A 27,412-nucleotide genomic window follows, 5' to 3' on the forward strand; every position below is an offset into this window, starting at 1 on the left:
AAGGATGTTGGATATTTCCTGATGTTTTGAACCATTATTTTGTAATTTCAGCAACCAAGGAAAAAAGGATTTCAGAGCAATTCTGGGTTTCCTCGCAATAAAACACTGCCTTTCATGTAGTTTCCATTTTCACTCTGTGGCCAGTCCAGTGACAGGTTTCAGCAGTGTGGTCTCCTGTTCCACCACTGACACAGGCAAAGTAGATTGGCAGCCATCTTTTCCGGTTTCACAGCGCAATTTTCATAGGTTTAGCGTGCATATGGCTTTTTGTGGCCATTTTGCAGGTTCTGGTGCCACCACCACACAGTGATGTCGCAGGGCAGAGCCTAGTGGGTCAGTACATCCCACAATGAAATCAAATTGGACATGATGGGGAACTATGATTCTGTCAGGGTATGGTTGTATGACGGCGGTGAAAATGAACGTCCTACCAAGATTGCTTTACCTCTTCACGGCACGACCCACAGTTATCCCAGACCAGACATTTCATGACCTTCAGAAAGCAGTCCAAGACTTAATCTGGAAGGGTACAACCCAGAGAACTAAGAGAACCGTCCTCACCCAACCCAGGAAAGAGCGGGTTTTTGGACTGCCAGACTTTCGGCTGTATTTGTACACGGCCCAGCTAAGGGTCCTTCTGAAGCATATGAAAGAGGGGAAGGGCACCTACTGGACCTACCTAGAGGACATGGACACTCACCCCCTAAAGGTGAGGGAACTCCTCTGGGCTCCGGAAGGGTGATCCCGAATAAGATACTGAACCACCCAACATTGGTGGTACTCTGCTCCATTTGGAAAGAGGGGGCTCCAACCAACCATTTGACAACGTGGCCCTCCCAGTTCACTTCACTATGGGGTTCTACACTTGGGTTGGGCAAGAGGGGATTCAAAAATGCTCAGCCCTGGTCAGTCAACGGCATGGAATGGGTGGGCCAATTGTTCCGGGAGGGAGAATTCCTACCATACGAAGAAATGGTGGAGACTCTAGGACAGGGGACGATTTCCATATTTGAATAACTTAGACTGTAAGGCATCCCGTGTGAGCAGACCTGGGGGCAAAAATGTAAGAGATCCCTCACTCCCTTTGTGAAAATGCTGGACTTTGCAGACTTGAGACTAGGGATGGTATCCAAAATGTATAAATTATTGAATGCCAATAATTTGTCGGAGAGGAGAGGATTTCGCAATTATTGGAACATATTGTCAGGGGAGGTCCTCTCGGAAGAAGCGTGGTGCAAGATTTTCAAAATAGCCTTCCATGGAAACCTCTTCACATCAGATATGGAACATAATCTAAAGATACTATTGGAGTGGCACAGAGGCCCACTGGAGCTATCAAAAATGTTCCTGGGGGTCTCACCCAAATGTCACAGGGGATGTGGGTTGTTGGGTACAAGGGAGCACATGTGATGGCAGTGCCCACGGGCTCAAAAATACTGGGAGAGCGTGAGAGCTTGGATTGCAGAGGTCACGGGAGAACACTCCCGCAAGACCCACTAACAATCTTGCTAGGTCTTCCTGCATGAAACTCAGATGTACATAGATATCCCAGAATGGTCGAAACAATGCTGAGGGCGGGGAGGGTGACCCTGGCGCAGAAATGGAAGAGCCCGGTACCCCCGACCAAAGAGGACTGGCAGAGGAAATAAAAGAACATGTTTCTTATGGACAAACTAACTGCTATGGTTAATGATGACTCGAGCACATTTTGACTGAATAGTAATGGGGTGAGACAGTCGTGGGGATGGGATGTACACTGAACCACGAAGGCCAACCAGGCGTCCTTACCGGGTCCCGTGAGGGGACTAGGGAGCTAACACTGGGCTGGTCATAATCGGCCCATTGTTAGCTCCCTGCACCCATTCCCATTGAGCCATATGGGGGCTCAAATGGGAATGGGGAAGGTCCGGGCCCGGGTTCCCTGAGGGAGGAATTACTGGGCCCTCCAAACTCGAAATGGCCCGGTAATTCCCCAATTCATGGAACCCGGACCCGGTTTTGGAGGCAGCCATGCCGCCAATAGCGGCATGGCTACTGCCAAAGTTGTAATGAGGCCCAGGGACAGGCAGCAGTCAGACAATGGTGGCACTGTTCACCCCCGACGTGTGACATCCAGGTGGCGGGATTACCTGTGCAGCCTACACTGAGCCAGGCAGCAGCAGATGAGGAGTGTACAGAGGCAATCCATGCAGGGCCAATCATCAACAAGGAGGAAAGTCAGGCAGGACAGTTGTAAAATCTGGCAGGAGGAACGGAGATGACTCTGGGAAATGGTGCCTGTGACAATGGAAGTTCTGGGGCAGCTGATGAAAGAGAGGCAATGAGCTAGGGAGGCAAGCATTTCAACAACCAGTGCAGAGGTGGTGGAAGTGTACATTAAGGCGGGCTGCCTTCTTGGAGGAAGCTTCCGGGGATGCAGAGGAGGAGAGGAGGATGGTAGGGGCCTGCAAGCCACCAGGCAAGAGTGGATGGATGAGTAAGGTGACAATGCCCTGAAGGACACATTGAGAGACATGTGAGCCTGCTGCTAGTGTAAATAGTTCTTTGTGCGCAGTTCATTTTTGACTTGTGTTTATTTTTCCTTCCTAGACATTTCCCCCTTCCACATAGATGTTTAATGTAGTGCACATATTTGGAATAAAGGTTTCTGATTCTTGATCACACACATGTTGCTGCTGTCTCGTTGTTCATGTGCTGAATTTGGTTTGTGATGATTTAGGTAAGCATTTGTCCTGTCACTGTAATGTGGGCTGGGAGTCTCACTGTGGATGTGTGGGATACCCTCATCACTTGTGCAGTCGTTATTTGGTAGGAGTATCCCTCCCAATGCATAGCAACCCACCTGCACACATCAGCTATCACCCTGAAGATGCTCCCATGTCATGCTGCACATTTACCACTCAAATGCTAAATTTTTACATCATAGATTTTCTAAAGTCTGTCTGTACACATCAGCCATCTCCTAGGCTCACACACTCTCAGACAGACAGCCTTCAAATTACCCAAACACATGTCTTTTCTACTAGTGTAACTTGCAGGGACTTTAACAACTATGCCTTCCTTCCCAATTCCCTCCAATCATTGATTTTTACAGGCTACTATGCACACACACATTACATGTGACTCTGTCCTATCAGTGATGTTTTGGACTTCTGTCCTACAAGGTCACCTACAGCACGTTGAGGCCATTGTAATGGCTCATGGTACAATATGTCACATTGCATTACATTGCTTTACTTTGTCACATTTACATGGTGTGTTCACAGTGTAGCCGGTGCTACATTCTGCTGTCTTGTTGATGTGCAACTGTGTGCGATGTACCAGGGAGTTCTGTGATGAGCTACAGGGATGAATTCTGCAGCAGTGCCCCCAGTTGTTCAGGCTAGGGGAGGATATGTGACCAGTGTACTTCCTGTTGGAGGCAGGCCAGTGAAGTTGAGGTAAGTTGTTGGTCAGCTTTGCTCTTCTACTCATCTTTCTCTGTCCGCCTCCCTCAGGTGCCCTCTGGCCCCCCTTTTCCCTCCTCTCCTTCTCTCCTCCATCTCCCCATAACACCAGATGATGTTTCTAGACAAGTCTGATCTATGAAGGTTTCATCAAAAACAGGTACTCCCCTGCTCCTCCAAAACCATTAAGGACAACATTGTTTCCCTCGCTCCAGTCTTGGCCGATTTCTGTAATCAATCCTCTGACAGTGGATCTTTCTCCTCTCTCCTCAAGCACTCCCTTGTGAACCCTCTTGTAAAAAAGCCTTCTGTGGATCCTTCCTGTCGGATGGCATGATCTATGTATTATCTGTGTTTCTAATCTAAAGGGGATACTGGTCCCTCACAGAGTCTCTCTTCTTTGTTGCGTAAAACCCCTGAGATATAGGTCCCAGCAAGTTTGGTAGCTCTAGTACCAAAATAGTATGTTTTTCAGTTACATTCCCATAGGTTGTAGAAACTATGTATTGTATTTATTGAGGCAACACAGCAAATCAGGCACTGGAACATACCTGAGCACCTGTTCAGGTGAGAAGGGATTCATATGTAGAAGTAGCAAACAGTAAGTCCAGTGGTGTATATGGGGTGGGATTAGGGGAGTTATCATGTAAGGGTAGGTGGCTATTTCTTTGAGATGTAGAAGGTGGATTTTGATGGATTATTTGGATGAGTCAATGTTGGTGGTGTTTTAATGTGGATGGTGTCTCAGTGAAGGCGTGTAAGGAGGGAGCAGAAACAAAATTGGGAGGTTGACTATGGCCAGTGAGGAAAAGGCAGATTGAGAGGGTGCCACCTTGTAGATTGTGGAAAAAGAGAGTATTAGCTCAGTTACAGGTGTTTGTGGAAACTCATAGTCTGCAGGGAACAACAGTCAAGGTTCATGTCCTTGTTTGAAACCGGACGTAAAAGAATACTTTTTAATGAAATCTGCATACTAATGAGCCCCGTCTTTTGATGATGCTTGATTTGACAGCGGTGCTCAACGCTCTTCAAGATTACACATGCTAGAACATGACCATATGCATACAGGTCTTTCACGATGACTGATTGTGTATCTTCCAGTTTCATTATAAAATGGTGTCATTATAACAATTTGCTCTTTCTTGCAGAATTGCACATCATCTCAAACCTAATGCGCACATCCATTTGCATCAATAGTAAGTGAATCATTTATGCTGTGAAGATAACTTTTCTTATTGAGGACACATTTCATATTTAAAGGATGGTCCCAATGCTCCTCAAACACATCACACACAAGTTCACTGGCTATTCTATGTAACCGACTTTTACTGTGCAACTGGCCAATCATGTTGCTCAATAGCTTCATTCGTTCAAAAACAAGTGACACATTCCTAATCTGATTCGTTTCCCACATAGTGTCCACAACTATTGTTTTGTAAATCTTCGCAGAATTAATTTCAGTAAATTAACTTTGCCGCCTGCCACCACAATTTGCACTTGCAAATATTTCTTCAAATGAACTGTGATACATTTGTACTTGGAACATTCACTCACTCTTTTGGGCAGTATTTCTTTGCTGTTTACAAACATACTCTGAATTCCCCTCTTCTTTTCCTAACTGTCCTATCTTTTTTTTAACTGAAAACCAATTCTGAAACGCTGCCTGGATTCGTACCAATGTCTTCATCTTTTCCTTGCACAAGCTGTACATTAACGCTAACAACAACGTGCCTTACTAACACAATCATCTCTGTACTTAGCTTTGAGTTTTTTGCAGTCATCCTCTAGATCTCTACAGCACTCTCCTTGACATTCAAACACTCTTTTATGCAAGTAAAATACATGTGATTACGTTAAATACACTTGCAATATACACTGCATACTACATTACAAGTAATTCTTTTAAACATATGAACAACAATCTATTGTGGCTTTGCTGAAAAATGTTGCCATAGATTCTGCGTTTCTGTTTCAGGTTAATGCCTTTTACCCAATTACTGCACTTATAAGGTACTTTGTCTGCTGTTCCACACTGCTGAGAAAGATTCCTCGGTATTGTGTTCATAGATTCATTGTGACTTATATAGCCCTCTCCAGATGTCACTCGGATTTACTAATTGTAACTTCTTCGTGAATCAACCCCTTATTAATATTCCGTATCATCAGCAATTGCAAACACATCATCCGAAAGTAGTATGTATACCTATGGATTGGACGTTTGGCACATTTACCATGGATATATATATGACGTGGTGTGCTTATTTCTTCATTTCTCCACATCCCCGCAGATCCAGAAAGTAGGACCTGAAAAAACAAGCCGTCTGTCCTTTATGTCAAGCATTGAGCTGTCATAACATGCTTCACCTACTGAGATGCAGAACTGGATGCGTTTCTTTAAAGAGAAGAAGTGTGACAGCTCCCGAAAATATAAGTTCAAAGTGTTTCAAATAAAAACTTGAAGACACACACACCTCATGATTCAAAGTGATCATGAATCTAAAAACCGAAGAGTATTGCACACCACTGAGCAGATACCCAGGCAATGGCTTCAACACACAGGCTTGCTATAGACGTGTCTTCTTCTTCGTTTGATTGTGATATAAACATGAACGTGGATGACTGCAGTGCATAGAAAATAGGTTTCACCAATGAACATGTATAATGTAGAATTGTTATACATGGCAAGTCACTGACTTCTTTTTCAGAAATAATGTGTGATAAAAGTGGTAAACAGTAATAATGCACGCACACAATCCATAAAAAAGATTAAACCAAGTGGGACGATTCAACAAGTGCCCAGTTTCAGCGTAAGCTTCGCTAGTCTCATCTTAGTTACACCTAGACATGATGGTAACCTATAACTTTAGACTGCATTCACAGAGAAATCAGGTACAACTTAATGCTGTCAGAACAAATGTTGTACCTGGTCTTTGAACGTGGCTTTCTTTGGCCCAATAATGGTGGTTAGTTAGCCGGCATTCAGGGACAACATTATTAGTTAAAGGATAGTCCTTAGACTGTCTGGGTTACCGAGTGGTTGCATTAAAGTGCTTGGACAACAAAAACTATGGCAGGAGGCTCTATACAAATGCAAGATGACATAACATTAACCTAGGATTAAGGATGACTGGGCTAGGGAGTGAATCCAAAGGGAGATGAGAGAATAAAAAGATCCATCAAACGAACCATCCATAAAATTCTGTAATTCTGTCAGCGAGGTCCACAATAAATTCGAAGACAACATTCACGTTTTTGATGACACTTAAAGTTACTAATGTGTGTGCTTGTAATGTACCCTCTCACACAACCTAAAAGCAAAACCACAACTCTCAGGCCCGTCATGGGAGCACCCTTTTATGCTGGTGTGCTACTACTTTAAGACTGCACAAACCCATGCAAATTTGAGTAAACTTACTCCTGAGCTATGCCTGCTTTATGGCTGAAAATTGTTTTGTGAACAGCAATGAAGTCTATTTGTGAATTTCTTACATTGCATGATGACATAAGTTGCAATGATTTACAGACATATGCCTCACCTGACTCATTCCTAAAATTAAGAGCTTTGATATGCTCCCCATGTGTGTTTAAGCGTTTCTTCCAAGTGTGTAATATGCATATGCATTGCAATATTATACATACATCTTCTGAAATATATTTTCCGAGGAGAGTGCAGTGAAGGATTAAGGACGGAATTAGATTTAATTGTACACCCGGGCATTGTGTAGTGTATTTGCATCCGAGTGCAAGAAAAAAACAACAACAATGTAGTGCAACTAAGATGTGTGGCAACGTATGCATTCTGGCATTCCATAATCCAATATGAAACATGTCTGCCTATTTAGTTATTGAGGCGCTGTTTAGTTATTGAGGCGTGTGTGTGTGTGTGTGTTAGTATGTGTATGCGCGCTGTGCAGTAATGTTTGGATGTATACTTATTGAGGTACTGGAGGTTTGTGTGTATGCAGTTTAGTAATGTTTAAACATATAGTTAGTATGTGTGTCATTACGTGACGTATGGGTGCACAGGTATGTTGGCACCTCATCATTGTGCATGCCCTGCATGCCCTGCACACATATAAAGGTGTACATTTATAGGTGCATTGAGATGTAGTGTGTCCTAGGGTAAGCATTTGAGTGTATACTTGTTGTGGCATAGCCACGTTTTGTGGGCTCAGACCAATTCCACAGAGCTTCTGATATCTGTGGAAAGTGAGCGCATGAGGGCAATTGATCTAAACCCTGACGCTTCACCTGTATCAGTTGGTAGGATGTATCCTGGGTGGTGGCTACTGGTGGGTCTTTCTCTTATATCGAAAGTACCTTAGATGTAAGCCAATAAATCTACTTACCTTGAAGACTTAACTGACCCTCTGAAGAACCTACTTCATAATACGTTAGACATGTAAATAAGTTGCCCCAACTACTTTCTAATCCATTTCCCAAACTTAATTTCACAACTATTTAGTCTCTACCCTTTGGAGTTCGATCATAAAATTGAAGTCCTGTCTAAGATTTCTCTAGTTTCCATCTGCATTCCTTGATCTAGTGTGCACAGATAATCACTCCTCGGTTTATAATGCCCAGTCAAAATTTAGTTAAACACTCTTCCAAATTGACAATTAATCAGAAAACACAATCTCTAAACCTGTTGACAATCAGCAGTCCCGTTTAATCAGGCTGACTTTTCTCCGGCCTTCATTTATCCAGAGAATACTCCTAAATGTCCAACTGAAGTACATGGACCTGCCCTCCAGGCTCACCTAAATCTGTGTCGCGTATTATCTAATTTCAGCAAAGGCACATCCATCTTTAAGTGTGAGGCCATCAACGTCAGTTCTGCCTGCCAACTTGGTAGTGGCTACCATGGCTTCATCCAGGAACTGGTCTTGATGGCCTCATAATCACAGAAGCAGCGTCTATGAAACCATCTCCCCTTTCTTCCATCACTGTTTACCTACTGGTTCTTAAATTATTAGACAGAAAAGACCCATATGTAGAGGAGGTGGCATAGCAGTCATATTAAGATCAACTTGGAAATCTCCCTCTAGGGCATCCCGCTATCTTCTTCTTGCAAACTGCTCGGCATCCAGCTGGCTATTAACCCTTCATGCCACTCAAAGCTTCTTAACTGGTACAATCCACCCTTTCTCTGGTGAGGTTTCTTGGAGTATTGTTCCACACAACACACTTCCTAACTTCTGCTCATCTCTTGGGTGAGGATGACTACAACCATTGGCTGGGTAATAGACCAAGCCATTGACTAAGGAGTGTCTAAATACCTCCTCTAACATTGGCCTAGAGAGCCACTGGAACAACCTTGAATCACCACCTTGGCTGTAACCAGCAAAGGTTTCATCTAATCTGACCATCATCTATTGGGAATTTTCATTGCCACCAGCAAGACTTTTTCCACAAACACACAAAGCACTTATCTGCATGGTTTAGACCCCGCAGAAGTAGAGATTCAACCACAATTCAGCCCAAGTCTCCTTCCTCATCCACTATTGACCAGTTTAACTATCTCTTACTTTAATAACATTATTCATACTGAACAATCATGTGCCCCTTTCCATAATAACTCCTCCAGGACACACTCCAAAACATGGCTTAATGATTTCCTCAAACCCCATAAAAGATGTATAGATAGTTAGATACTCTGGGGGTCATTACATCCCTTGCGGTAGGGGGTTAATGGGGCCGGTAGAGCTGCCAGCCCCATTAACACCCTACTGCCTCATTACGACGTCCGCCCGTTTTACCAGGCGTCCTTAGCGGGTCCCGCGAGTGGTCCAGCATGCTAACAACGGGCCCGCCATTAACGGGCCCTTTGTTAGCATGCTCCCCGTTCCCATGGAGCCCTATGAGGGCTCGAATGGGGATGGTTTCCTGAAATAGGGAAATACCGGGCCCTCCAAGGTCAGAATGGCCCGGTATTTCCCAATTCCAGAAACCCGGTACCCAGAATGGGGTAGCCATGCCGCGAATAGTGGCATGGCTACCTCTAGGGTCGTAATGACCCCCTCTGTGTATAAAAACATCAATCCTCTGCTAGCAACCTTGCACTACCACAGACACGCACTGCCTATTATTCAGCCATTTTTACCACAAATAATGTTTTCTGTTTCACCATGTAGGAAAAGATGCTCTAAATTTTATCTAAGCCTCCAAATGTCATCAACAATGAAAACTGACCCCACTTGCCAACAAAAGTGTAAGACTCAGGTGTGAGACTCTAGGCTGAATCTGGTATAAGACAGTGTTGTGAATGTACAGAGCACATGCCAGCTAAAAGGGGTGTTTACATTTGGCACTGCATAACAGCTGATGTTATCATGACACACCAGGCACAGTATATAGACTGAGTGGAAATGAAGAATACAAACTACCACCTACCAACTGAAAGCTATGTGACTTCACAAGGTGAATTACCTGATTCATTGGATTCTAAACCAAAGGGAATTTTTAGAATTCAGTCTGTGTACACTTATGAGCCACAATAAGTGACATGATGTCATCAGGATAATTGTGTCTTATTTGAATTGGGTTAATCTAAAATAGAAAAGCAGCAAGGAAAAACCCAGAAAATTGAGACAGAGGTCAATGTTCCAAAATATTTGAGGGTAGCGGCTCTCCAAAGAGAAACTGACACACAATTAGAGGAAAGTACAGAAGTTCCTACTTTGGAACAATTCCCAGAATTTTATAAAATGATAGAGGAGCAGATTCAAACTGCAGATGTTTGCACACATGAAGAGGAAAAAGACTAATTATGGAAATTATTTATGGAGTTCAAAGAGGTATTTGCCAAACACGCCTATGATTGTGGGTTGACTGATTTACATTTTGCCACACTACCAGAAAGATATGGTAGGGAGCCAGCATTTTGTGACAATAATGGTTTCCCCTGGCTTGTCTTGAGTCACTGGCGGAAATAATTACCTGAGGCATCATTAGGCCTATTCAGTTCAGTTCAGGTCATAGGCTTTATTTCAACTTAATGTCATAAAAGCAACAATGCATAAAACAATGACATAAACATACTTAATACCAATATACTAGAAAACATCAATTCATCAGGTCATCAATACATCATAAAAGCAGCTAAAATATAATCAATGACTACCTGGCAAACCAAAAGAGCACAATATCTTTCCAACATATCAATGGTAGGTCTCTCTGTGACTTTGAGCTAACCCTCTGTGCTACTTTAAGGTAGCTACTAGTTGCGAAGACAACAGGAAACTCAGTTCAGTATAAGCACAATGTCATGGCTTCTGTAATAGTCCTACAGTAACGACTTACAAAGAGCGATTTCAGAAAACATTTACTCAAATTGCTTTGTGACTGGGCATAATAACATTAACTGGCAGCGGTCTTCATCCTATTTGATAAATAAGATACACTTTGAAGAGGCTCCAATGTTTCATTTATATAAAAATGCTCCAGTAAGCAAAGCTCTTTGATGCTGGGAATGCAGTGGAGGGACAGGACCAGCCTGTCCTTGCACTGTACTACTTTTATAATGTGTGTTCCATATTATTTTCTTCACAGGAGCCCATGTGGGACTCCTGGCAGTGCAGCTCTTCCTCGTTTTGTTTATGGTGAGCACACACTTGGGATACCCTTATTGGCACCCATGGGTGGGGGTACAACCCTGTAACCCTAGTGTATATTTTTAAGGCACCTTTGTGTGGCCCACAGAGCAGAGTATGGGCGAGTGGCAGCTCCATGCTGACTTTGACAGGTGCTATGATTATCCTCCATTTTGGGATACCCAGGCTCTGCCATTGGAATCAGTTGATTCCTGATAGGAGACGAGATGGCCCATGTGGCCTCTTGGTTTCTATTGCATGTTACCTTGTTTTCCCAAAGTCCTGGGAAGCACTGACTCTGTCACTTACCCTGACTGACTGTTGGGTGGAAGTTCTATATATGGTATTGTGGGGAAGTTCAGGCCGGACTAGCTGGAGCCTTCCCAGTGACTGTATCAGAGGTGGACTGGCCCATAGGGAACTCTGGAGATTTCCTGGTGGGCCTCTGCATGCTGGACCTATTTTGTGTGGTATTTTCACATTTTCCGATAGGAAAAGGTTTGGGCTTGCTGAAAATGTGTAGCATGGGGCCACTTCGAAAATTATTTCAAGGGCCACTTTTGCTTCCCAGTCCACCCCTGAACTGTATGTTGGCGGTACACCCTTGGGGTGGGTGAATGGAGTGTGTGACCAATATACATTTCATGTTATCGGTGTCTGGTTTCTTGTGTGTGACACAATGAATGAGACAGCCCTGCCCGAAACTAGTATGAATGCAGTGTGGTTTGCTGAAAGGCTGGTTGCTTGTCCCAATCCAGATTCCTTGTTGTGATGGTCTGGATGGAAGTGAATGGCATGAATGCACTGTTAGCCTGATTTGCTGCCTGCCCTTCTGTTACGCTCACCTGGCCTCTTCGGAGCCTTTGCCAGGAATTAGATCACCCCCGTCAGATCTCTTCCCCTGCGGATAAACTGTGGACTGCGACAATTGGTGCCACTGCTCCTGTGCGGATATGAGAAAATGTGAGTGCGCTGATCGGTGACTATGGTACTTCTCAAACCCTTCTACCCAAGGTGCGATATCTGTGGGCATGTACAGGCCCATAAGACTCACCTGTTAATTATTGATGGTGAGCTCTCTGTCCTGCTACTTCTGGCAGGGGTGCTTGTTGATGGATCTAGTTCCTTCACTGATCCCTGGTAAGTAATAGTCCAGTCCAGCTGCACCTATGCTTCTCTTGGTTGATAGTAAGTGTCTTTCAATGTCTCTTGTCTTTTCCTCTTTCTGTTTTCTCTTGGCCCCTTCTCGCTTTCTGTCTTGTATTATTGCTCTCAATATTGTTGTTAATTCCTGAGTAACGTTTTCTCTTCTGTTTTCTTCCCAATAGATGGAATTGCAACCCAGAAGCAGCTGTGGAGGTGCGGCACGCGGCTGGGAGGAAGATAGATGAAACCACTATGTCCGACAACAAGTGAGTGATGGTTTAAGGAAAAGTGCAATGTGCGGTGGGAGCGCGACCTTAAACTTAATGTCTTTTTAATGTCTAACCTTGCCTTTCACTTTTACTTGCAGGTGCTGCGATCGCAGACAAAGCGCGTAGTGCTGCGGTGCCAAGAAGAAGATTTCAACGTCCCTGAAGATTTGAAGATGAGCTACGGTGCCAAGATGAAGATGTCGGCATTCAGGAAGATTTGAAGTAGACGCGCACAGGTGAGAGCAGATTCCCCAGGTTTTAAGTATAAAGGCAGGAAGCAGGATTTCCAAGGTACGTTTAATCCCAGGTGGCGGTGAGCGTTACACTGCATGGAAGTGCAGAATAACGCGAAGCGTCTGCCTCATGGATTGGAGCAGCTTATATAGCTGTGATCGTGGGCACGCCCACTAGTCCTGGCATGCCTGCCACACCCTGCCACTCCTAGTGAGTCATCACGTGCAAGGCAACCCAATTATAGCAGCCCCACCCAAGAGTACATGTGGGGCTGCTTTACTGATGGAGGTTCCCATGTTAAATGTACCTTGCACCCGAATGAGGTGCTATGTTCACAATTGAAGCATTTTTGTCCCGAATAAATGTTCTTGTTGACTGTTATTTATGAGCCTGGCGCCTAAGGAGCCAGAACTGTGTCCATCCGAGCCCCGTCTGTGTTCTTGGCCTGATGACCATGAAAGCACTCCCCCTCAAGGCCCCTCAGGAGGGTGGTCCTCTTCACGGTCCTGACTTGGTGGGATTATTGTGATGGAACTGCCTGATTAATCGTGGATCATGGACATGTTCACTGGGTTCCCATGTTCGGTCCTGAGGTCTGTAACCTTTCCAGTCTATAAGGTAATACAATTTGGAACAAACCATCTTGGAGTCCAGGATGGATTTAACTTCATACTCCGGTTCTCCATCTAGTAATTCGGGCTCTGGTGGAGGACTAATCCGTGTATTAGTTTTCATTGGTTTGAGAAGAGAGACAGGAAATAATGTGTGAATCTACATGTGAGATGGTAACTACAATTTCATGGCGGCAGGATTGAATATTGCTTTGATAGTAGGGGGGCCCAAATGTCTGGGGCAGAAGGCCCTTGGTCCTTTCAACGGTATGTATCTGGATGCTAATCAGACTGCATCCCCAATCTGGTAATCGTGAGCTTCTTTTCGGTGCCAATCAGCAAACAGTTTTTGTCTTTCTTTGGCCTTAGTCAAATGTTCTGTCGCTTCCGCAGGAATCTGAGTAATGGTTTTTTGCAAGGTTTTTATTGCTGGCATTTCCAAAGTATTGAGTGGATCAAACACTGATGTCTGCGGATGCTTTCTGTGCACAGTATAGAATGGGGTTTGCCCAGCACTCATGTGGACAGAGTTGTTGTATGCATACTCAGATATCCAGAGTATGTCTTTCCAGGAGTCCTCAGAGTGGTCTAGCATACACCTTAAATACTGCTTCAATGTCTGATTAGTTTGTTCGGTTTGCCCATCAGTTTGAGGGTGATGGCTTGTGGACAACCGGAGGTCAATCTTGGCGATTGTACAACACCTTCTCCAAAAGGCGGAAACAAATTCAGTTCCACAATCCGATATTAATATTGATGGGAATCCATGCAACCGGACGATTTGTTCTAAAAACACAGTAGCGACAGTCAATGCAGTAGGGAGTCCTTTCAGAGGGATGAAGTGGGCCATTTTAGGGAATAAATCCACAATGACTAAGATGTTGTTGTAACAATTGCAGGGAGGAAGATCCATGATAAAGTCCATTGACAGAGTATGCCATGGTGCTGGCGGTACCATCAAGGGACGTAGTAAACCAGCAGGGTTTTTCATCTGAGACTTATGTTGTGCACAAACACAACAGGGTGCAATAAACTGGGCAATATATTTTCTCCAAGTTGGCCACCAGTAGTATTGCTTTATCTTAGCCTGCGTTTTGGCTATTCCTGTATGTCCTTCCACTAATGAATCAATATAGTTCGTGATGATCTGGTTTTGCAGTTTCTTGTCCTGGATATATAAGCGTCCTTGAAAATACGATGGATTGTTTTCGATGGTGTACTGGTCTCCCTTTAAAAGCCATTCCTATTGTGTTGACTGAGTCATCTGGGACTGCAAACTGGTTTTTAAGTCATCTACACACGTGGTGGCGACGATCTTGGTTTGGATTCGTTCTTCGGGAATGATGGCCACGGGATCAGATGTTGTAAAAGCCTCTTTTTCTTCACTCATGTGTGATAGTGCGTCTGCCTTTCCATTCCGTACTCCCGGTCTATAGGTGATAACAAAGTTGTATTCTGCGAAAAAAAAGAGCCCAGTGAAGTTGACCCTGGATTGTGCTTTGGCAGTCTTTAAGTATTGTAAGTTATGGTGGTCCGTGGTGATGGTGACCGTGTGTCTTGCACCAAGAAGATAGTGTCTCCATGCATTGAATGCTGCTTTAATCACCAGTAATTCCTTATTTGTGATTGCGTAGTTCAATTCGGCGGCAGAAAATTTGCAGGACCAGAATGCGACGGGATGTAACTTTCCTGTTTCCGGGTCCCTTTGGGACAATACCGCTCCCATTGCCACATTCAAAGCATCTGTTTAAACCAGGCAGATCTGGTTGAGGGTGTCTAATAAGTGGTGCTGTGGTAAATGCTAGTTTCAGTTTCCGGAAGGCTTCCTCAGCTTCTGTGGACCAATGGAATGTCTGGTTCTTTCTCAGCAGGGAGGTAATTCGGTGTACAATTTGTGAGAACCCAGGTATAAATCGATGATAGAAATTGGCGAATCCGAGCACACTTTGTACTCCTTTCGTGGATTTTGCTGAGGGCCATTGGAAGATTGCGTCCACTTTTCATGTGTCCATATGTTCGCCTTGTGGTGTGAGCATGAAACCGAGAAATTCGACCTCGGTCACATGGAAGAAACATTTTTCCGGCTTGGCATACAACTGGTGTTGTTGAAGCTTCTCTAAGACTGCCCAGACATGATTGACATGTTCTTATTTGGAACATGAGTAGATGAGAATGTCATCTATGTAGACAAGTGCGCAAACATCTAATAGTTCACGGAGCACGTCATTCATTAAGAATTGTAACGCCGCGGGGGTGTTACATAATCCTAAGGGCATGACCTGGTATTCGAAGAGGCCATACTTCGTGTGAAAGACCGTCTTCCACTTGTCTCCTTTTTTGACTCTTACAAGATGGTAGGCCCCTCGTAAATCCAGCTTTGTGTAATTCTGAGCGTTTGTTCACCTGATCTAAGAGCTCTGGTATAAGTGGTAAGGGGTATCATTTTTTTACTGTGATCTTATTGATTCCTCTGTAGTCAATACAGGTTCTTAAGTCCCCCTCCTTTTCACGCACAAACAAGAGAGGCGACGAAGCAGGGGACTTGGATGGGCGGATAAAGCCGCTTGCCAGATAATGATCAAGGTAAGTTCTAAGATGTTGTTTTTTCTGTTCTGTTAGAGCGTATATCCGGGTGCAGGAAATCTTTGCTCCGGACACGAGGTCTATTTGGCAATCTTAGGGTCTGTGCAGGGGTAAAACATTGGCTTGCTCCTTTTGGAAGAAATCCTGGTAATCCTGGTATTCAAGTGGTAAAGAGCCAGTGAGGCCCAGCACAATTCTTTTATTTGGTTTCAGGTTGACGACGTCTTCATTGTAACAGGTGTCGGCACAGTCTTGAGGAAAGGTCAGAACTCATTTTTGCCAGTCGATGCTAGGGTTATGGGTCTCCAGCCAAGACATTCCCAATATCATCTGGAACTGAGGAGCACCGATGAGAATGAAGGTAATATCCTCTTGATGTCCATACTGCAACAGAAGCTTGACTTTCTCGGTGTGTTGTGTCACCGGCCCAGATGATAGTTGAGAACCATCCACTGCAGTGGCGTTTTCCGATTACTGCTTCTGTTGTAGAGGAAGGCCTATTCAGATAGCCAAGTCTTGGTCAATGTAGTTTCCTACTGCTGCACTGTCAATGTACGCCTCCAAGGCATGTATCGTTGATGGTTGCGTGTGATTCACCAAAAGTACTGAAAGGACTAGATGTGAGGTCTGCACGGATTCCTTTTTCTCACTCAACAAGTGGACCCCTACACTTGCCGGGCATTGGAGTTTACTGAGTCCGGTACTTCTTCTTCTTCTTCGTTTTTGTCTGTTGCTCCAAAGATTTTCTTGGGTGGTTTTACCGGGCATTCACGGAGGAAGTAACCTGCTTTACCATAATATAAGCAGAGCTGTTGCTGTCTTCTTTTCTCTCTTTCCGTCTTGGTAAGAGGACTCCGTAATCCACCGATTTGCATTGGTTTCGACTGTTCGTGTGGTTTGGTCTGGTTCTCACGGGGTTGCACATAAACTGACCTTACTTCTGTTCTAGCTCGATCCATTTTCCTATTCTGCAACCTATGATCGAGTTGCACTGTCAGGTCTATGTAGTCCGCACACCGCTCAGGTGGGTTTACAATTGGAGCCAACACATGTTTAAGTTCTCCACATAACCCTCAATAAAAGAGCGTAGTTCTCTTTTCTTCTGGCCAGTTGGTTTGGGCTATGAGACGATTGAAGTTTGCAATGTAGGTTAACAGACCTTCATTCCCCTGTCTGAGTGACAACAATTCGTTGTTCAGAGCTTGTCCTTGAGTATGTCGGGCAAACAATTTCTCTATCTCGCACTGAAAATCTTCAAAGTTCCGAAGTAAAGGATCGTCTTGAGTTACCAATGGTATTGACCAGTTAGCAGCGTTTCCTCCTAGATATGAGAGTACAAATGCAACTTTGACTTGATCTTTAGGGACGGATCCTGGTCTGCATAAGAAATGAAGGTGACATTGGTTCATGAATATGGCAAACTTGTTTGGATCACTGATGAAATGTTCAGGGGGGTTGGAGGCACTGCCCCTGGAAGAACTACATGAACCGGTGCCGATTGCTGTGGCGTGGAAGAGTGGGCTCCCAGGCAAGGGAACCTGTCCTTCTTGTTCCTGTAGCATTTGTATTGCCAAGTCATCAGTTCCTCTCTCGAGTTACAATAAGATCCCTCCTTAATGCACAAGCCTCCTGCCTTGAAGCATGTACTTCAGCACGTAATTCCCCTAGTAATTGGGCCAATTGGTATGTATCTGAAGTTTCCATGACTCCCAGGCAGAGAGTTGTAGAGGCTTTGTGTTCTGTTATGCTCACCTGGTCTCTGCGGAGTCATTGGGGCACAGCTGCAGCCCTCCCAGAAACTAGAAACTCATTTTATGTCTTGTATTATTGCTCTCGATATTGTTGTTAATTCCTGAATAACGTTTCCTCTTCAGTTTTCTTCCCAATAGATGGAATTGCGGCCCAGAAGCAGCTTTGGAGGTGCGAAGCGCAGCCGGGAGGAAGATAGATGAAACAGCTATGTCTGACAACAGGTGAGTGATGGTTTAAGGAAAATTGTGAGGTGCGGTGGGAGCGCGACCTTAAAGAGGTGAGAGCAGATACTCCTACATCCCGTCCCCTTTCCTCCATACTTATGGGACATCTCTCCGTCCTGTGGGATGGGACCGGAGCACTTTGTAAAAAGCATCCACATTTTTTTCAAAAATGTGTCCCTCCTCTCTTTCCTGCGCGGGGCCAGGCATGCGCCCGTAACCCCGCCCACCTTGGCTACGCCCCGCGCATCGCCCATCAGTCCTTTTCTCTGCACGATCGGGGCCGGACGCACTTGCATCCTTCGGAAGTTTTTATTCTGTTTTTCCCTCTCTGGCTCTCGCTAGCGTTCATTTACTGGTCTGTCTATGGGGGTCATTCCGAGGTTGGAGGTAAGGAATTACTAGCACCGGTAAGGGTGCCGATGCCAGTAATCCCTTACCTCCGTGTTCCGAGATCCCTTTGCGGGTCCTTGCTTACCTCCTGCTTTTAGCAGGAGTTAAGTACGGGTCCCGCAAAGGTACTTCGGAGGTAATTACGGTACCGTAATTTACGGTGCCGTAATTACCTCCTTCCCCATTCCCATTGAGCCCTATGGGCAGAAATGGGAATGGGGAAGGGCAAAAGGTGAATGGGGAATTACCGGTGCCTCCAACCCTGGAATGGACCAGTAATTACTCCATTCACCATGCCGGATTTGGGATGGTTTTGGAGGCAACCATGGAGCTAATTAGTCCATGGTTAGCTTCAAACCTGGAATGAGGCCCAATGTCTATTAAACTAGATTTTCCAGACAGTTCATCGTGTCACCGTCGCTTCGCAAGGGCGGATCCCCATCCTCTTTGTTTAGAGTGTTTGGGTCCGGAACACCGTTGGGACTCCTGTTTTTACTGTGACTCCCTTTCGGTCCGGGCTCTTCAACGTCGGTTGGAGCGGTGGGAGGAGGTGTTCGGTTGGACTCCTCCTTCGCATTTTCAGGCGTTCATCAACAAGAAGAAAAAACGCCCGGTAAGTTCTTTGATTTTCAGAGCACCCCGGCCGGGGGATACCTTTCCGGGTTCCTCTCGAGCCGGGAGGGGCGTTGATCGCTCTGTTACCGGGGTTCGCCCTGAGGTGCCTGTCGGCCTAATAATTCTACCAGAGTTTTCTCTGAGGGTCTCCGTAAGGGGCCTGTGTTCACCGGAGTACACTCCGAGGCCCCTCCTGTGGGGGCTGTGTGTAGACCCAATTCTACTGAGTCGTGGGGTACCGGAGCTTGCTCTGAGGCCGTTCTTTCGGCTTCCCTCAAAAACAAAACCGGGGTACGCCCCGAGGTCTTGGCTGGGCTTGAGGTTACCGAATGCATGTTCAAGGCCCGTGCCGATAAGGCTTCTACCGGGCCTAGGTCCGAGGTCCCTCAAACAGGGGCTAAGGCTACCAACAGTTCTGAGGGGCCGGGCAAGGCCTTGTCGGTGACAGCGCACCGTTCCCGGCTCTTGTGGTGACACCAGATCTGTTGTGGGGGCAAAGGAGAAGGTTTCTTCTTTTACCGGCAGTGCCAAGGCTCTTCCTTCGAAGGCTCAGTTGGCGGTTGGTATGTCGCAGAAACATTCCAGGCCTCATAGTACCGGCTCTGCCGAGGTTCCTTACGTTAAGGCTAAAATTAAGACCCCTGATCCATCGATGGGGACCCCTGCCTCACTTCCTCACGTGCCGCAGTTCCCCTCAGATGAGGACAAAATGGTGCCCGTTCCCGCCATGACCACGGTGGCCATTTTAGGTACTACCCCTACAACTACGCCATCGGCCCCTGGTGTAGGGGTCGGTCCTTCGGGTGAACCTAAGGTCCCTTGTGCGCATCCTTACCGGCCAGTTTTTGATTGGAATGCCCGGATGCCTCTTCCGCACAATGTTTTGTTGCCCACGGGGGCGGCTCCCTTGACTTATGTGGATACGTCGGCGGAGGGGCCGGTGTGGCACCCGTCCCCGTTGCGTCCCTGGATTTGTCCACCTCATGAGAGGCCTCCTCAGGTTCCGAAACAATCTGTTGAGGATGCTTTTTTTGGTAAGTTTCAAGCGCTTATGCGCACCGACCCCATGAGCGAATATTTCAAGGGGCTTTTCAAGGAGATATGTCCTCCCGCGCCTCCGGCTCCAACCGTTCCGTCGGTGGTTAAACCGGCGGCCCCCTTGCCCGTGGTGCCTCCCCCTGCGCTCCCGCCTGTGCCGCCATTGTCCCCAGGGGACAAGGCAGTGCCTGACTCGGCTCAGCAGGAGCCGGACCTGTCAGATGACCCTCAAGGCGATCAGGACAACGAGGACCTGCCCCGCTCTACCAGAGCTTTCCATGACCAGGTACTGGACATGATGAGCTTCTTAGATGTTCCAGTGCTGGAAGCACCTGCTCCGCAGGAGGGTGTGCTTTCTGGGGCATTCACCTTGTTTCCTTTGGAGCGTACCGGCCTGTTCCTGCAGAAGGACGTTTTGGCCGAGGTCCGAAGAGTTTGGGAAAAGCCACACTCGGGACTTTTTGTCAATAAAAAGATTGACGCGAGGTACAGGCTACATTCCTCGGAAGAAGTGGCCTTGTCGTCTTGTCCGCCTCCCTCCTCCACCGTCGTGGCTGTGGCCACGTTGCAATCCAGACCTGCAGCTTCCTCCTCTGCGACGGCGACTCAGGTCTTGGGGAAGGAGGACAAGCTCCTGGACTCCCTAGGGAGGAAACTCTTTGCCAATTCGGCTTTGCAGCTCAGGCAGGCCAATGCAGATCTGATTTTGGCGGGAGCTAACATGCAGATGTGGAGGGGTCTGTCGGAGTTTGAGGAGCATATCCCGGTCGAGAAGCTGGAGGATTTCAGAGGAGGCCTTTCCGATGCCAGGGTCTTGGCCCAGGATCTCCTGGAGGCTGCGGCTCATCACGTAGACACCTCAACTTGGGGTCTGATGTTAGGGGTTGATACCTCGCGGCAAGCATGGCGGCATGCCACTAAGTTCTCGAAGGAGGTGCAAGACAAGGTCCTGGACCTTCCATTTGATGGTAAGGAGCTTTTTCACTCTTCTACTGACGTAGAGCTCACCAAAACCAAAGACAGCACTCAGACGGCTAAATCTTTGTCTGTTCTGGTTAAACCTCCTGTCAAGACTCAAAGGCCGTTGTCGCAAGGTCGACCTTCCTCTGGTTTTAGGGGCTTCCTCGACCGCAAAAATCGCTGAGTGGATACTCCTGCAGGGAATAACCGCCGTAGACAACAGTGTACGCGGTATTTCTCCCACTCCTCAGCCTCCTCATCAGGTTCAGATGGCACTGCCACCGATAAACCTGCAAAATGAGGGTTTTCTGCGCTCGCACGAGACCCCGGCGGGAGGACGCATTGCGTCTCATTGGGAGGCGTGGCAAACCATCACAGAAGACAGATGGGTCTTGTCAGTCGCTTGAGCGGGCTTCCGCTTAACTTTACCCCCTACCCCACCCCTCAACCCTCTTTTTCAGCTGTCGGTCTCACCCTCCCTCAAGGCCGAGGTTCAGAAACCTCTGCTCCTCAGAGCTGTGGAACCCGTTCCCCTTGGGGAGCGAGGGGAGGGCTTCTACTCCCGGCTGTTTACAGTGCCCAAACCCAAGCAGGCTGGCCTGCGCACTATCCTAGACCTTTCCCAGTTCAATCTTTCCCTACCCCAAGAGAAATTCAAGATGATCACGCCCGGCCAAATTCGCTCCTCTTTGCAGGCGTTTGGCTCAGTGTGGTGGACCTTCAGGGTGCGTACATGCATATCCTGATTTGGAACCCACACAGGAGATATCTCCGTTTCTCTCTGGGAGAGGAGCACTTCCAGTTTCGTGTGCTTCCTTTTGGCCTCAGTTCGGCACCGCGTGTCTTCACGAAGATGATGTCGGTGATCGCGGCCCATCTTCGTCTCCAGGGTATCCATGTGTATCCCTATTTGGACGACTGGCTTCTACGCAGCCCTTGCCCGTTGGCAGCAGCGGGTAACCTCCAGTCTCTCCTCCAGCTCCTGTTCCATCTTGGTCATTCGGAACTCCTCCATGATGGTCTCACAGGACCTGACTTTCCTGGGTTTTCGTTGGAACAAGATAGACTGCCGTGTGTATCTGACCGGGGACAGAATGGCGGATCTGTTGGCCACGTGTCAGATGTTTACGCAGTCGGAGAGCATGTCGGCCTGGTGGTTCCAGAGGCTTTTGGGCCTCATGGCCTCGTGTGTGCTGGCTCTTCCTCTTGCTCGTCTCAAAAAGAGGCGGACCCAGATGGCTCTTCGGAGTTCCTGGCGTCAGGCTGTGGACCCGGATTCCAAACGGATAATGATTCCGGATTCCATGAGAGTGGACCTGGACTGGTGGTCTTCTCTCAGCAACCTGTCAGTGGGCGTCGGGTTCCAGGACCCAAGCCCCATGGTGACGATCACGACAGACTCCTCCCTTTTCGGGTGGGGTGTGACGTTAGATCTTCTTCAGGTCTCGGACCTCTGGTCACCTCAGGACAAGCTCCTGCACATAAATCAATTGGAGCTTCTGGCGATTTTTCTGACACTCTAGGTGTTCAGACCTCTCATTGTCAACAAGGTGGTCAGCACAAGAACGGACAATGTGGTGTCAATGTACTACATAAACAAGCAGGGGGGAACGAAGCCATGGATCTGGCCATTCAGATTTGGGAGTGGGCCGTGCTTCATGGGGTCTGGCTGCTTGCAGTGCACATCCCGGGCTGGCTGAATGTCACCACGGATGCCCTCAGCCGGCGGACAGTGGTCAGCTACGAGTGGGAGTTGAAGGTGGAGATCCTATGATGGATTTTCTCGCGTTGGGGCACACCAGAGGTGGACCTCTTCGCCACAGCGATGAGCAAGAAGCTTCCTCAGTACGCCTCCAGAGGGGGGCTGGGAGCCTCCTCTCTGGGGGACGCACTTGAGATCCCATGGCACAACATGAGAGCTTACGCCTTCCCGCCTCTTCCTCTGGTTCATCGAGCAATTTGGAAGTTGAAAAGTTCTGTCAACTGTTCTCTTCTACTGATAGCTCCGTGGTGTTGGGCCAGGTTTTGGTTCTCAGAACTTCAACACCTGTCGGCGTGTCCGCCGATCAGGTTACCAGTAACTCCCGATCTTCTTCACCAAGGGGAACAGCAGATGTGGCACCCCTCCCCACAATGGCTCAACTTGGCGGCATGGTGCCTGAGTTCACGGCGTTAGAGCCTTTGGGTTTGTCTGCGGATAACATGCGCATTATCCAGGCAGCCAGGAAACCCTCAACCAGATCCCAATACAAGAGTAAATGGCTCAGGTTCTGTCATTGGTGTTTGAAGAAAGAATTGGACCCGAGGGTGGCGACGATTGACACGGTGCTGTCCTTTGTCTCCTCCCTAGCAGAGTCAGGGGTTCATGTCCTGTCCTGCAGGACTTATCTCTCGGCGATTTCCGCCTACCTCTCTACAGACCGGTGTTCTTATTCGTTATCTAACCCGGTGGTGAAGAGACATTTTGCTGGTTTGACACGCATCTATCCTCAGTTCGTACTCTGCACCCGCCCTGGGACTTAAACGTAGTCCTGACGGCGCTTTGCCATAAACCTTTCGAGCCAATGGCTACGGTTGACCTCAAGGACGTGTCCTAGAAAGTGTCCTTTCTGGTCACCGTTACGTCAGCGAGGAGAGTGAGTGAGCTCCAGGCATTGTCGGTGGAGCATCCTTTCTTGGTTTTTCACAAGGACAAGGTAGTCCTTCGGACGAAACCAGCTTTCCTACCAAAGGTAGTGACCGAATTCCATCTGAATCAGTTGATTCCCCTTCCGGTCTTTTTTCCGAACCCTGCCTCGGAGGCGGAAAGGGTTCTAGACTGCCTGGATGTCCGAAGAGCTCTTAAGTTCTACCTGGACAGGACTTCCGAGCTTCAGAGCTCTTCCCAACTGTTTGTGACCTTCGGTAAACCCCACGGCAGGCCGGTGTCTAAGGCATCCATTTCCAGATGGATTGCTGCCTGTATCACGGAATCTTTCACCGTCCAAAAGCTGATACCACCTAAGGACATTCATGCGCATCAGGTGCGAGACAAGGCAGCTGTGGTTGCTTTTCAGAAGTATGTTCCCTGGGAGTCCATCACTAGAGCGGCTACCTGGGCCTCCCCATCTGCTTTCTGTAAACATTACTGCCTCGATAGGAGCTCTAGGGCCGACGCTCAGTTCGGCCAGGCTGTGCTGAAGAACCTGTTTCAGTAAGGGGTATTTCCATCCACCCATAGTTCCTGTAAGGAGTGCTTGGGAATCTCCCATAAGTATGGAGGAAAGGGGACGGGACGTAGGAGTATTACCAGGTTACTCACCGTAGTGACCACCTTACTCCTAGTCCATGGTCCCCTTTCCTCCATACGCCCGCCCGCCGTCCCCTCTAATAAGTTTCCTCTGTTATTGCTAATGGGTCTTGGACCCTGCGATAGAAAAGGACTGATGGACGATGCGCGGGCCGGAGCCAAGGTGGGCGGGGATACGGCCACGTGCCGGGCCCCGCACAGGAAAGAGAGGAGGCACACATTTCTGAAAAAAATGTGGATGCTTTTTACAAAGTGCTCCGGTCCCGTCCCACAGGACGGAGAGATGTCCCATAAGTATGGAGGAAAGGGGACTATGGACTAGGAGTAAGGTGGTCACTATGGTGAGTAACCTGGTAATTCCCCAGGTGGTAAGTATACAGGCAGGAAGCAGGATTTCCAAGGTAAGTTTAATTCCAGGTGACGATGATTGTTACGCTGCATGGAAGTGCAGAATAAAGCAAAACGTCTGCCTCGTGGATTGGAGCAGCTTATATAGCTACTAGGCATGGCTTGCCTGCCACACCGTGCCACTCCTAGTGAATCAGCACATGCAAGGCAACCCAATAATAGCAGCCCCACCCAAGAGTACACGTGAGGCTGCTTTAGTGATGGAGGTTCCGATATTAAATGCACCTTGCACCCGAAATGAGGTGCTATGTTCACAATTAAAGCATGTTTGTCCTGAATAAAATGTTCTTGTTGACTGTTATTTATGAGCCTGGCACCAAAGGCGCCAGGACTGTGTCCATCTGAGCCCTGTGTGTGTTCTTGGTCCAATGACTATGACACCTTCTGAATGATTGGCTGCCTGAGCCTGGCTCAGCAGTGTGAATGAGAGAAATAACAGTATATCTGGGGACCTGTCACTTACTGGAATTGTTCAGAAGCTGGAGTCGAAACTTGTTGCTTAACCTTGAAGCCCAGCTGGAAGAAGAAGGCTTTGCTGCTGCTTTCCTTCGACAGAATCCAAAAGCTGTCATGTCTCCAAGAACTGATCCAAGAGAGGCCCTGGCTAGCAGACCTCTTGCTGAGCTACGAGGGAACATCATGCACCAGCTAACCTTCAGGCTCCCTGGAAGTCAGTCTTCTAAAGGCTGCTGACTGGAGACAGGGACCGCATAGGAATATTGAAGTAAGCGCCATTGACGAATGTCACTGTCGACCGAGGTTCAGAGGACCGATGTAACTTCATCGACCGGAGCCGCAATGCTCCATTGCCTGTGACACTTTGAAATCAAGGACTCCCTTGCCATCGCCATTGACCGCTTTGTCCTGCTGCAGAAAGACGAGTTTGCCAACAAACCGAGGAGAATCCACCAATGGGTTTCCCGCCACTCAAAGTCCACAAAGACACTAATGAAGATTTGAAAGCCAGTCTTGGTCGAGTCCTGATCGTCGACGCCAAACGCTGATGACCCAACCTTGCTGGGCCCACGTTCTTCATTAGGTACTCTTTGCAGCAACAAACTCTCGTCATCGAGGTGCCTAACATGCCTCAACTTAGCAGGACATCCACGACCGTTCGCTGACGAGAATTGCAAAGGCTGGAGCTATGGCCTCGATTACATTGTTCACTTTTGTTTGAGGAGTCTCGACAACCTGTGGCTCCTGCCTTAAAGGGAGTTCTCACAAGAGGGATCTGTTGTTGACCCATAGAAGAACTCTGCTAAACCAGGTACATTGGGGTAGTAGAACCTTTTTAGAAGGAACCAAGACTATCTTAAACAATATATGGACTGGGCTTGTTGAGAAACTATACACAGCAGCAAACAGCAAATACCCAAAAACACACAGTTTAAGCAAACCATTTACATTTTATTTGATGATAAAAAAGTTAATCCAATTAATACAAGGTTAATCAATAATGTGCAAAGTGCTTGTGACAACAACAAACCTAGGCGTATGAGTCGCAATAATTCATCCCCGATGTCAACCTGACTTCGGTTAGCGCCACCCCTCTAATTCAATTTGCGTATAGAGATTAACTTATCATCCACACTTGGATCTCAGTTGAAAAAAATACCCTATTTAGTCACTAGTGTACTGCCTCAACATGTTTAATTTTATTTACAGGTTGCTCAGGTGGGGGGTCCTCACACAGAACTGTGTCTTGGGTAGGGACAAAGTATTCTGCCATTTGTTTAACTCAACTTGTCTGCCTTCCCATGTCTTTTATGGAGTCACTTTACTATTTGATTTGTATGCCATTGAGAATGTCAGTAGTTGGTGCATTTTAAAGTAGTCAAGAGTTAACTGTGGTACCACATAGACATTGTACATATTTACCATATTAGCATTGACAGAGTACAAAATGTGATATTGATTGTCTATATATATTGAACCTTATTTATATAAAGAGCTGTTGGGCCTCATCACGACTTCGGCAGTAACCCTTAAATCCGGCTGTAGTGCTATTACCGCCGGATTTAAGGGTCCGCCGAATCAGAGCTTTGGCAGATTTCGCCCCAGCTCTGAGCTGGGGGGAAATCCGCCGAAAATTCGCGCTATTACCGCCGGCGGGAAATCCGCCGGCGGTATTAGCGTGAAGATTCCCCATTGAGCCCAATGGGGAATGGGACATTCCCGAATGGGCTCAGTGGGGAATGGGGACTTACATTACCGCCAAACTTGTGATCCGGCGCTATTAGCACCGGGGAGTTCGGCGGTAGGGCTAATACCGCCCGCGCTAATAGCGTTACCGTTACACCCCAAGTCGTGATGAGGCAAAATGTGTGGACACTCCTTTGTGGGGGCTTGGGGACTGCACTGTACTTAAGAACCAGCCTGCATCACCTCCTGAGAGCTAAGCCTTGATTGCTCGTCCATTGCTTGTAACAATAGAGAATCTCGGCTGAGGTGCTCTGTGCTTCTACTCTGCCATATAGAGGGCAGGAGTACAGATAACCCCATCCATTCTTTACACTGGTGGGAGTAGTGGGATGCTAATGGTTTTAAGAATCAGTGTGTAATATTACCACTTACAAAATATCCACATTTTGTGAATTTGAAGTTTAGTTGTGTACTAGATAACTACATTACAAGCAATGGAATCTATTGCAAATGGTAAATTGACTAGGATGAGCTTAGAGGCTCTCCAGAGTGCTTGTGAAGCCAGGGAGTTAGACTATGAAGACAAGTCAAGGGCTGAGCTGATAGCTTCGCTGGTGGACTACTAGACTGATTGTGAAGCTCTTAATGAAGGGGGGGAAGCAACCATTGGGGACCCTGCCCGTTGGGTTGTTATTGAATCTTATTCTGGGAAT

This window comes from Ambystoma mexicanum, chromosome 4p, assembly GCF_040938575.1.
Source record: "Ambystoma mexicanum isolate Mex_15411 chromosome 4p, UKY_AmexF1_1, whole genome shotgun sequence".
NCBI classification, from domain to species: domain Eukaryota; kingdom Metazoa; phylum Chordata; class Amphibia; order Caudata; family Ambystomatidae; genus Ambystoma; species Ambystoma mexicanum.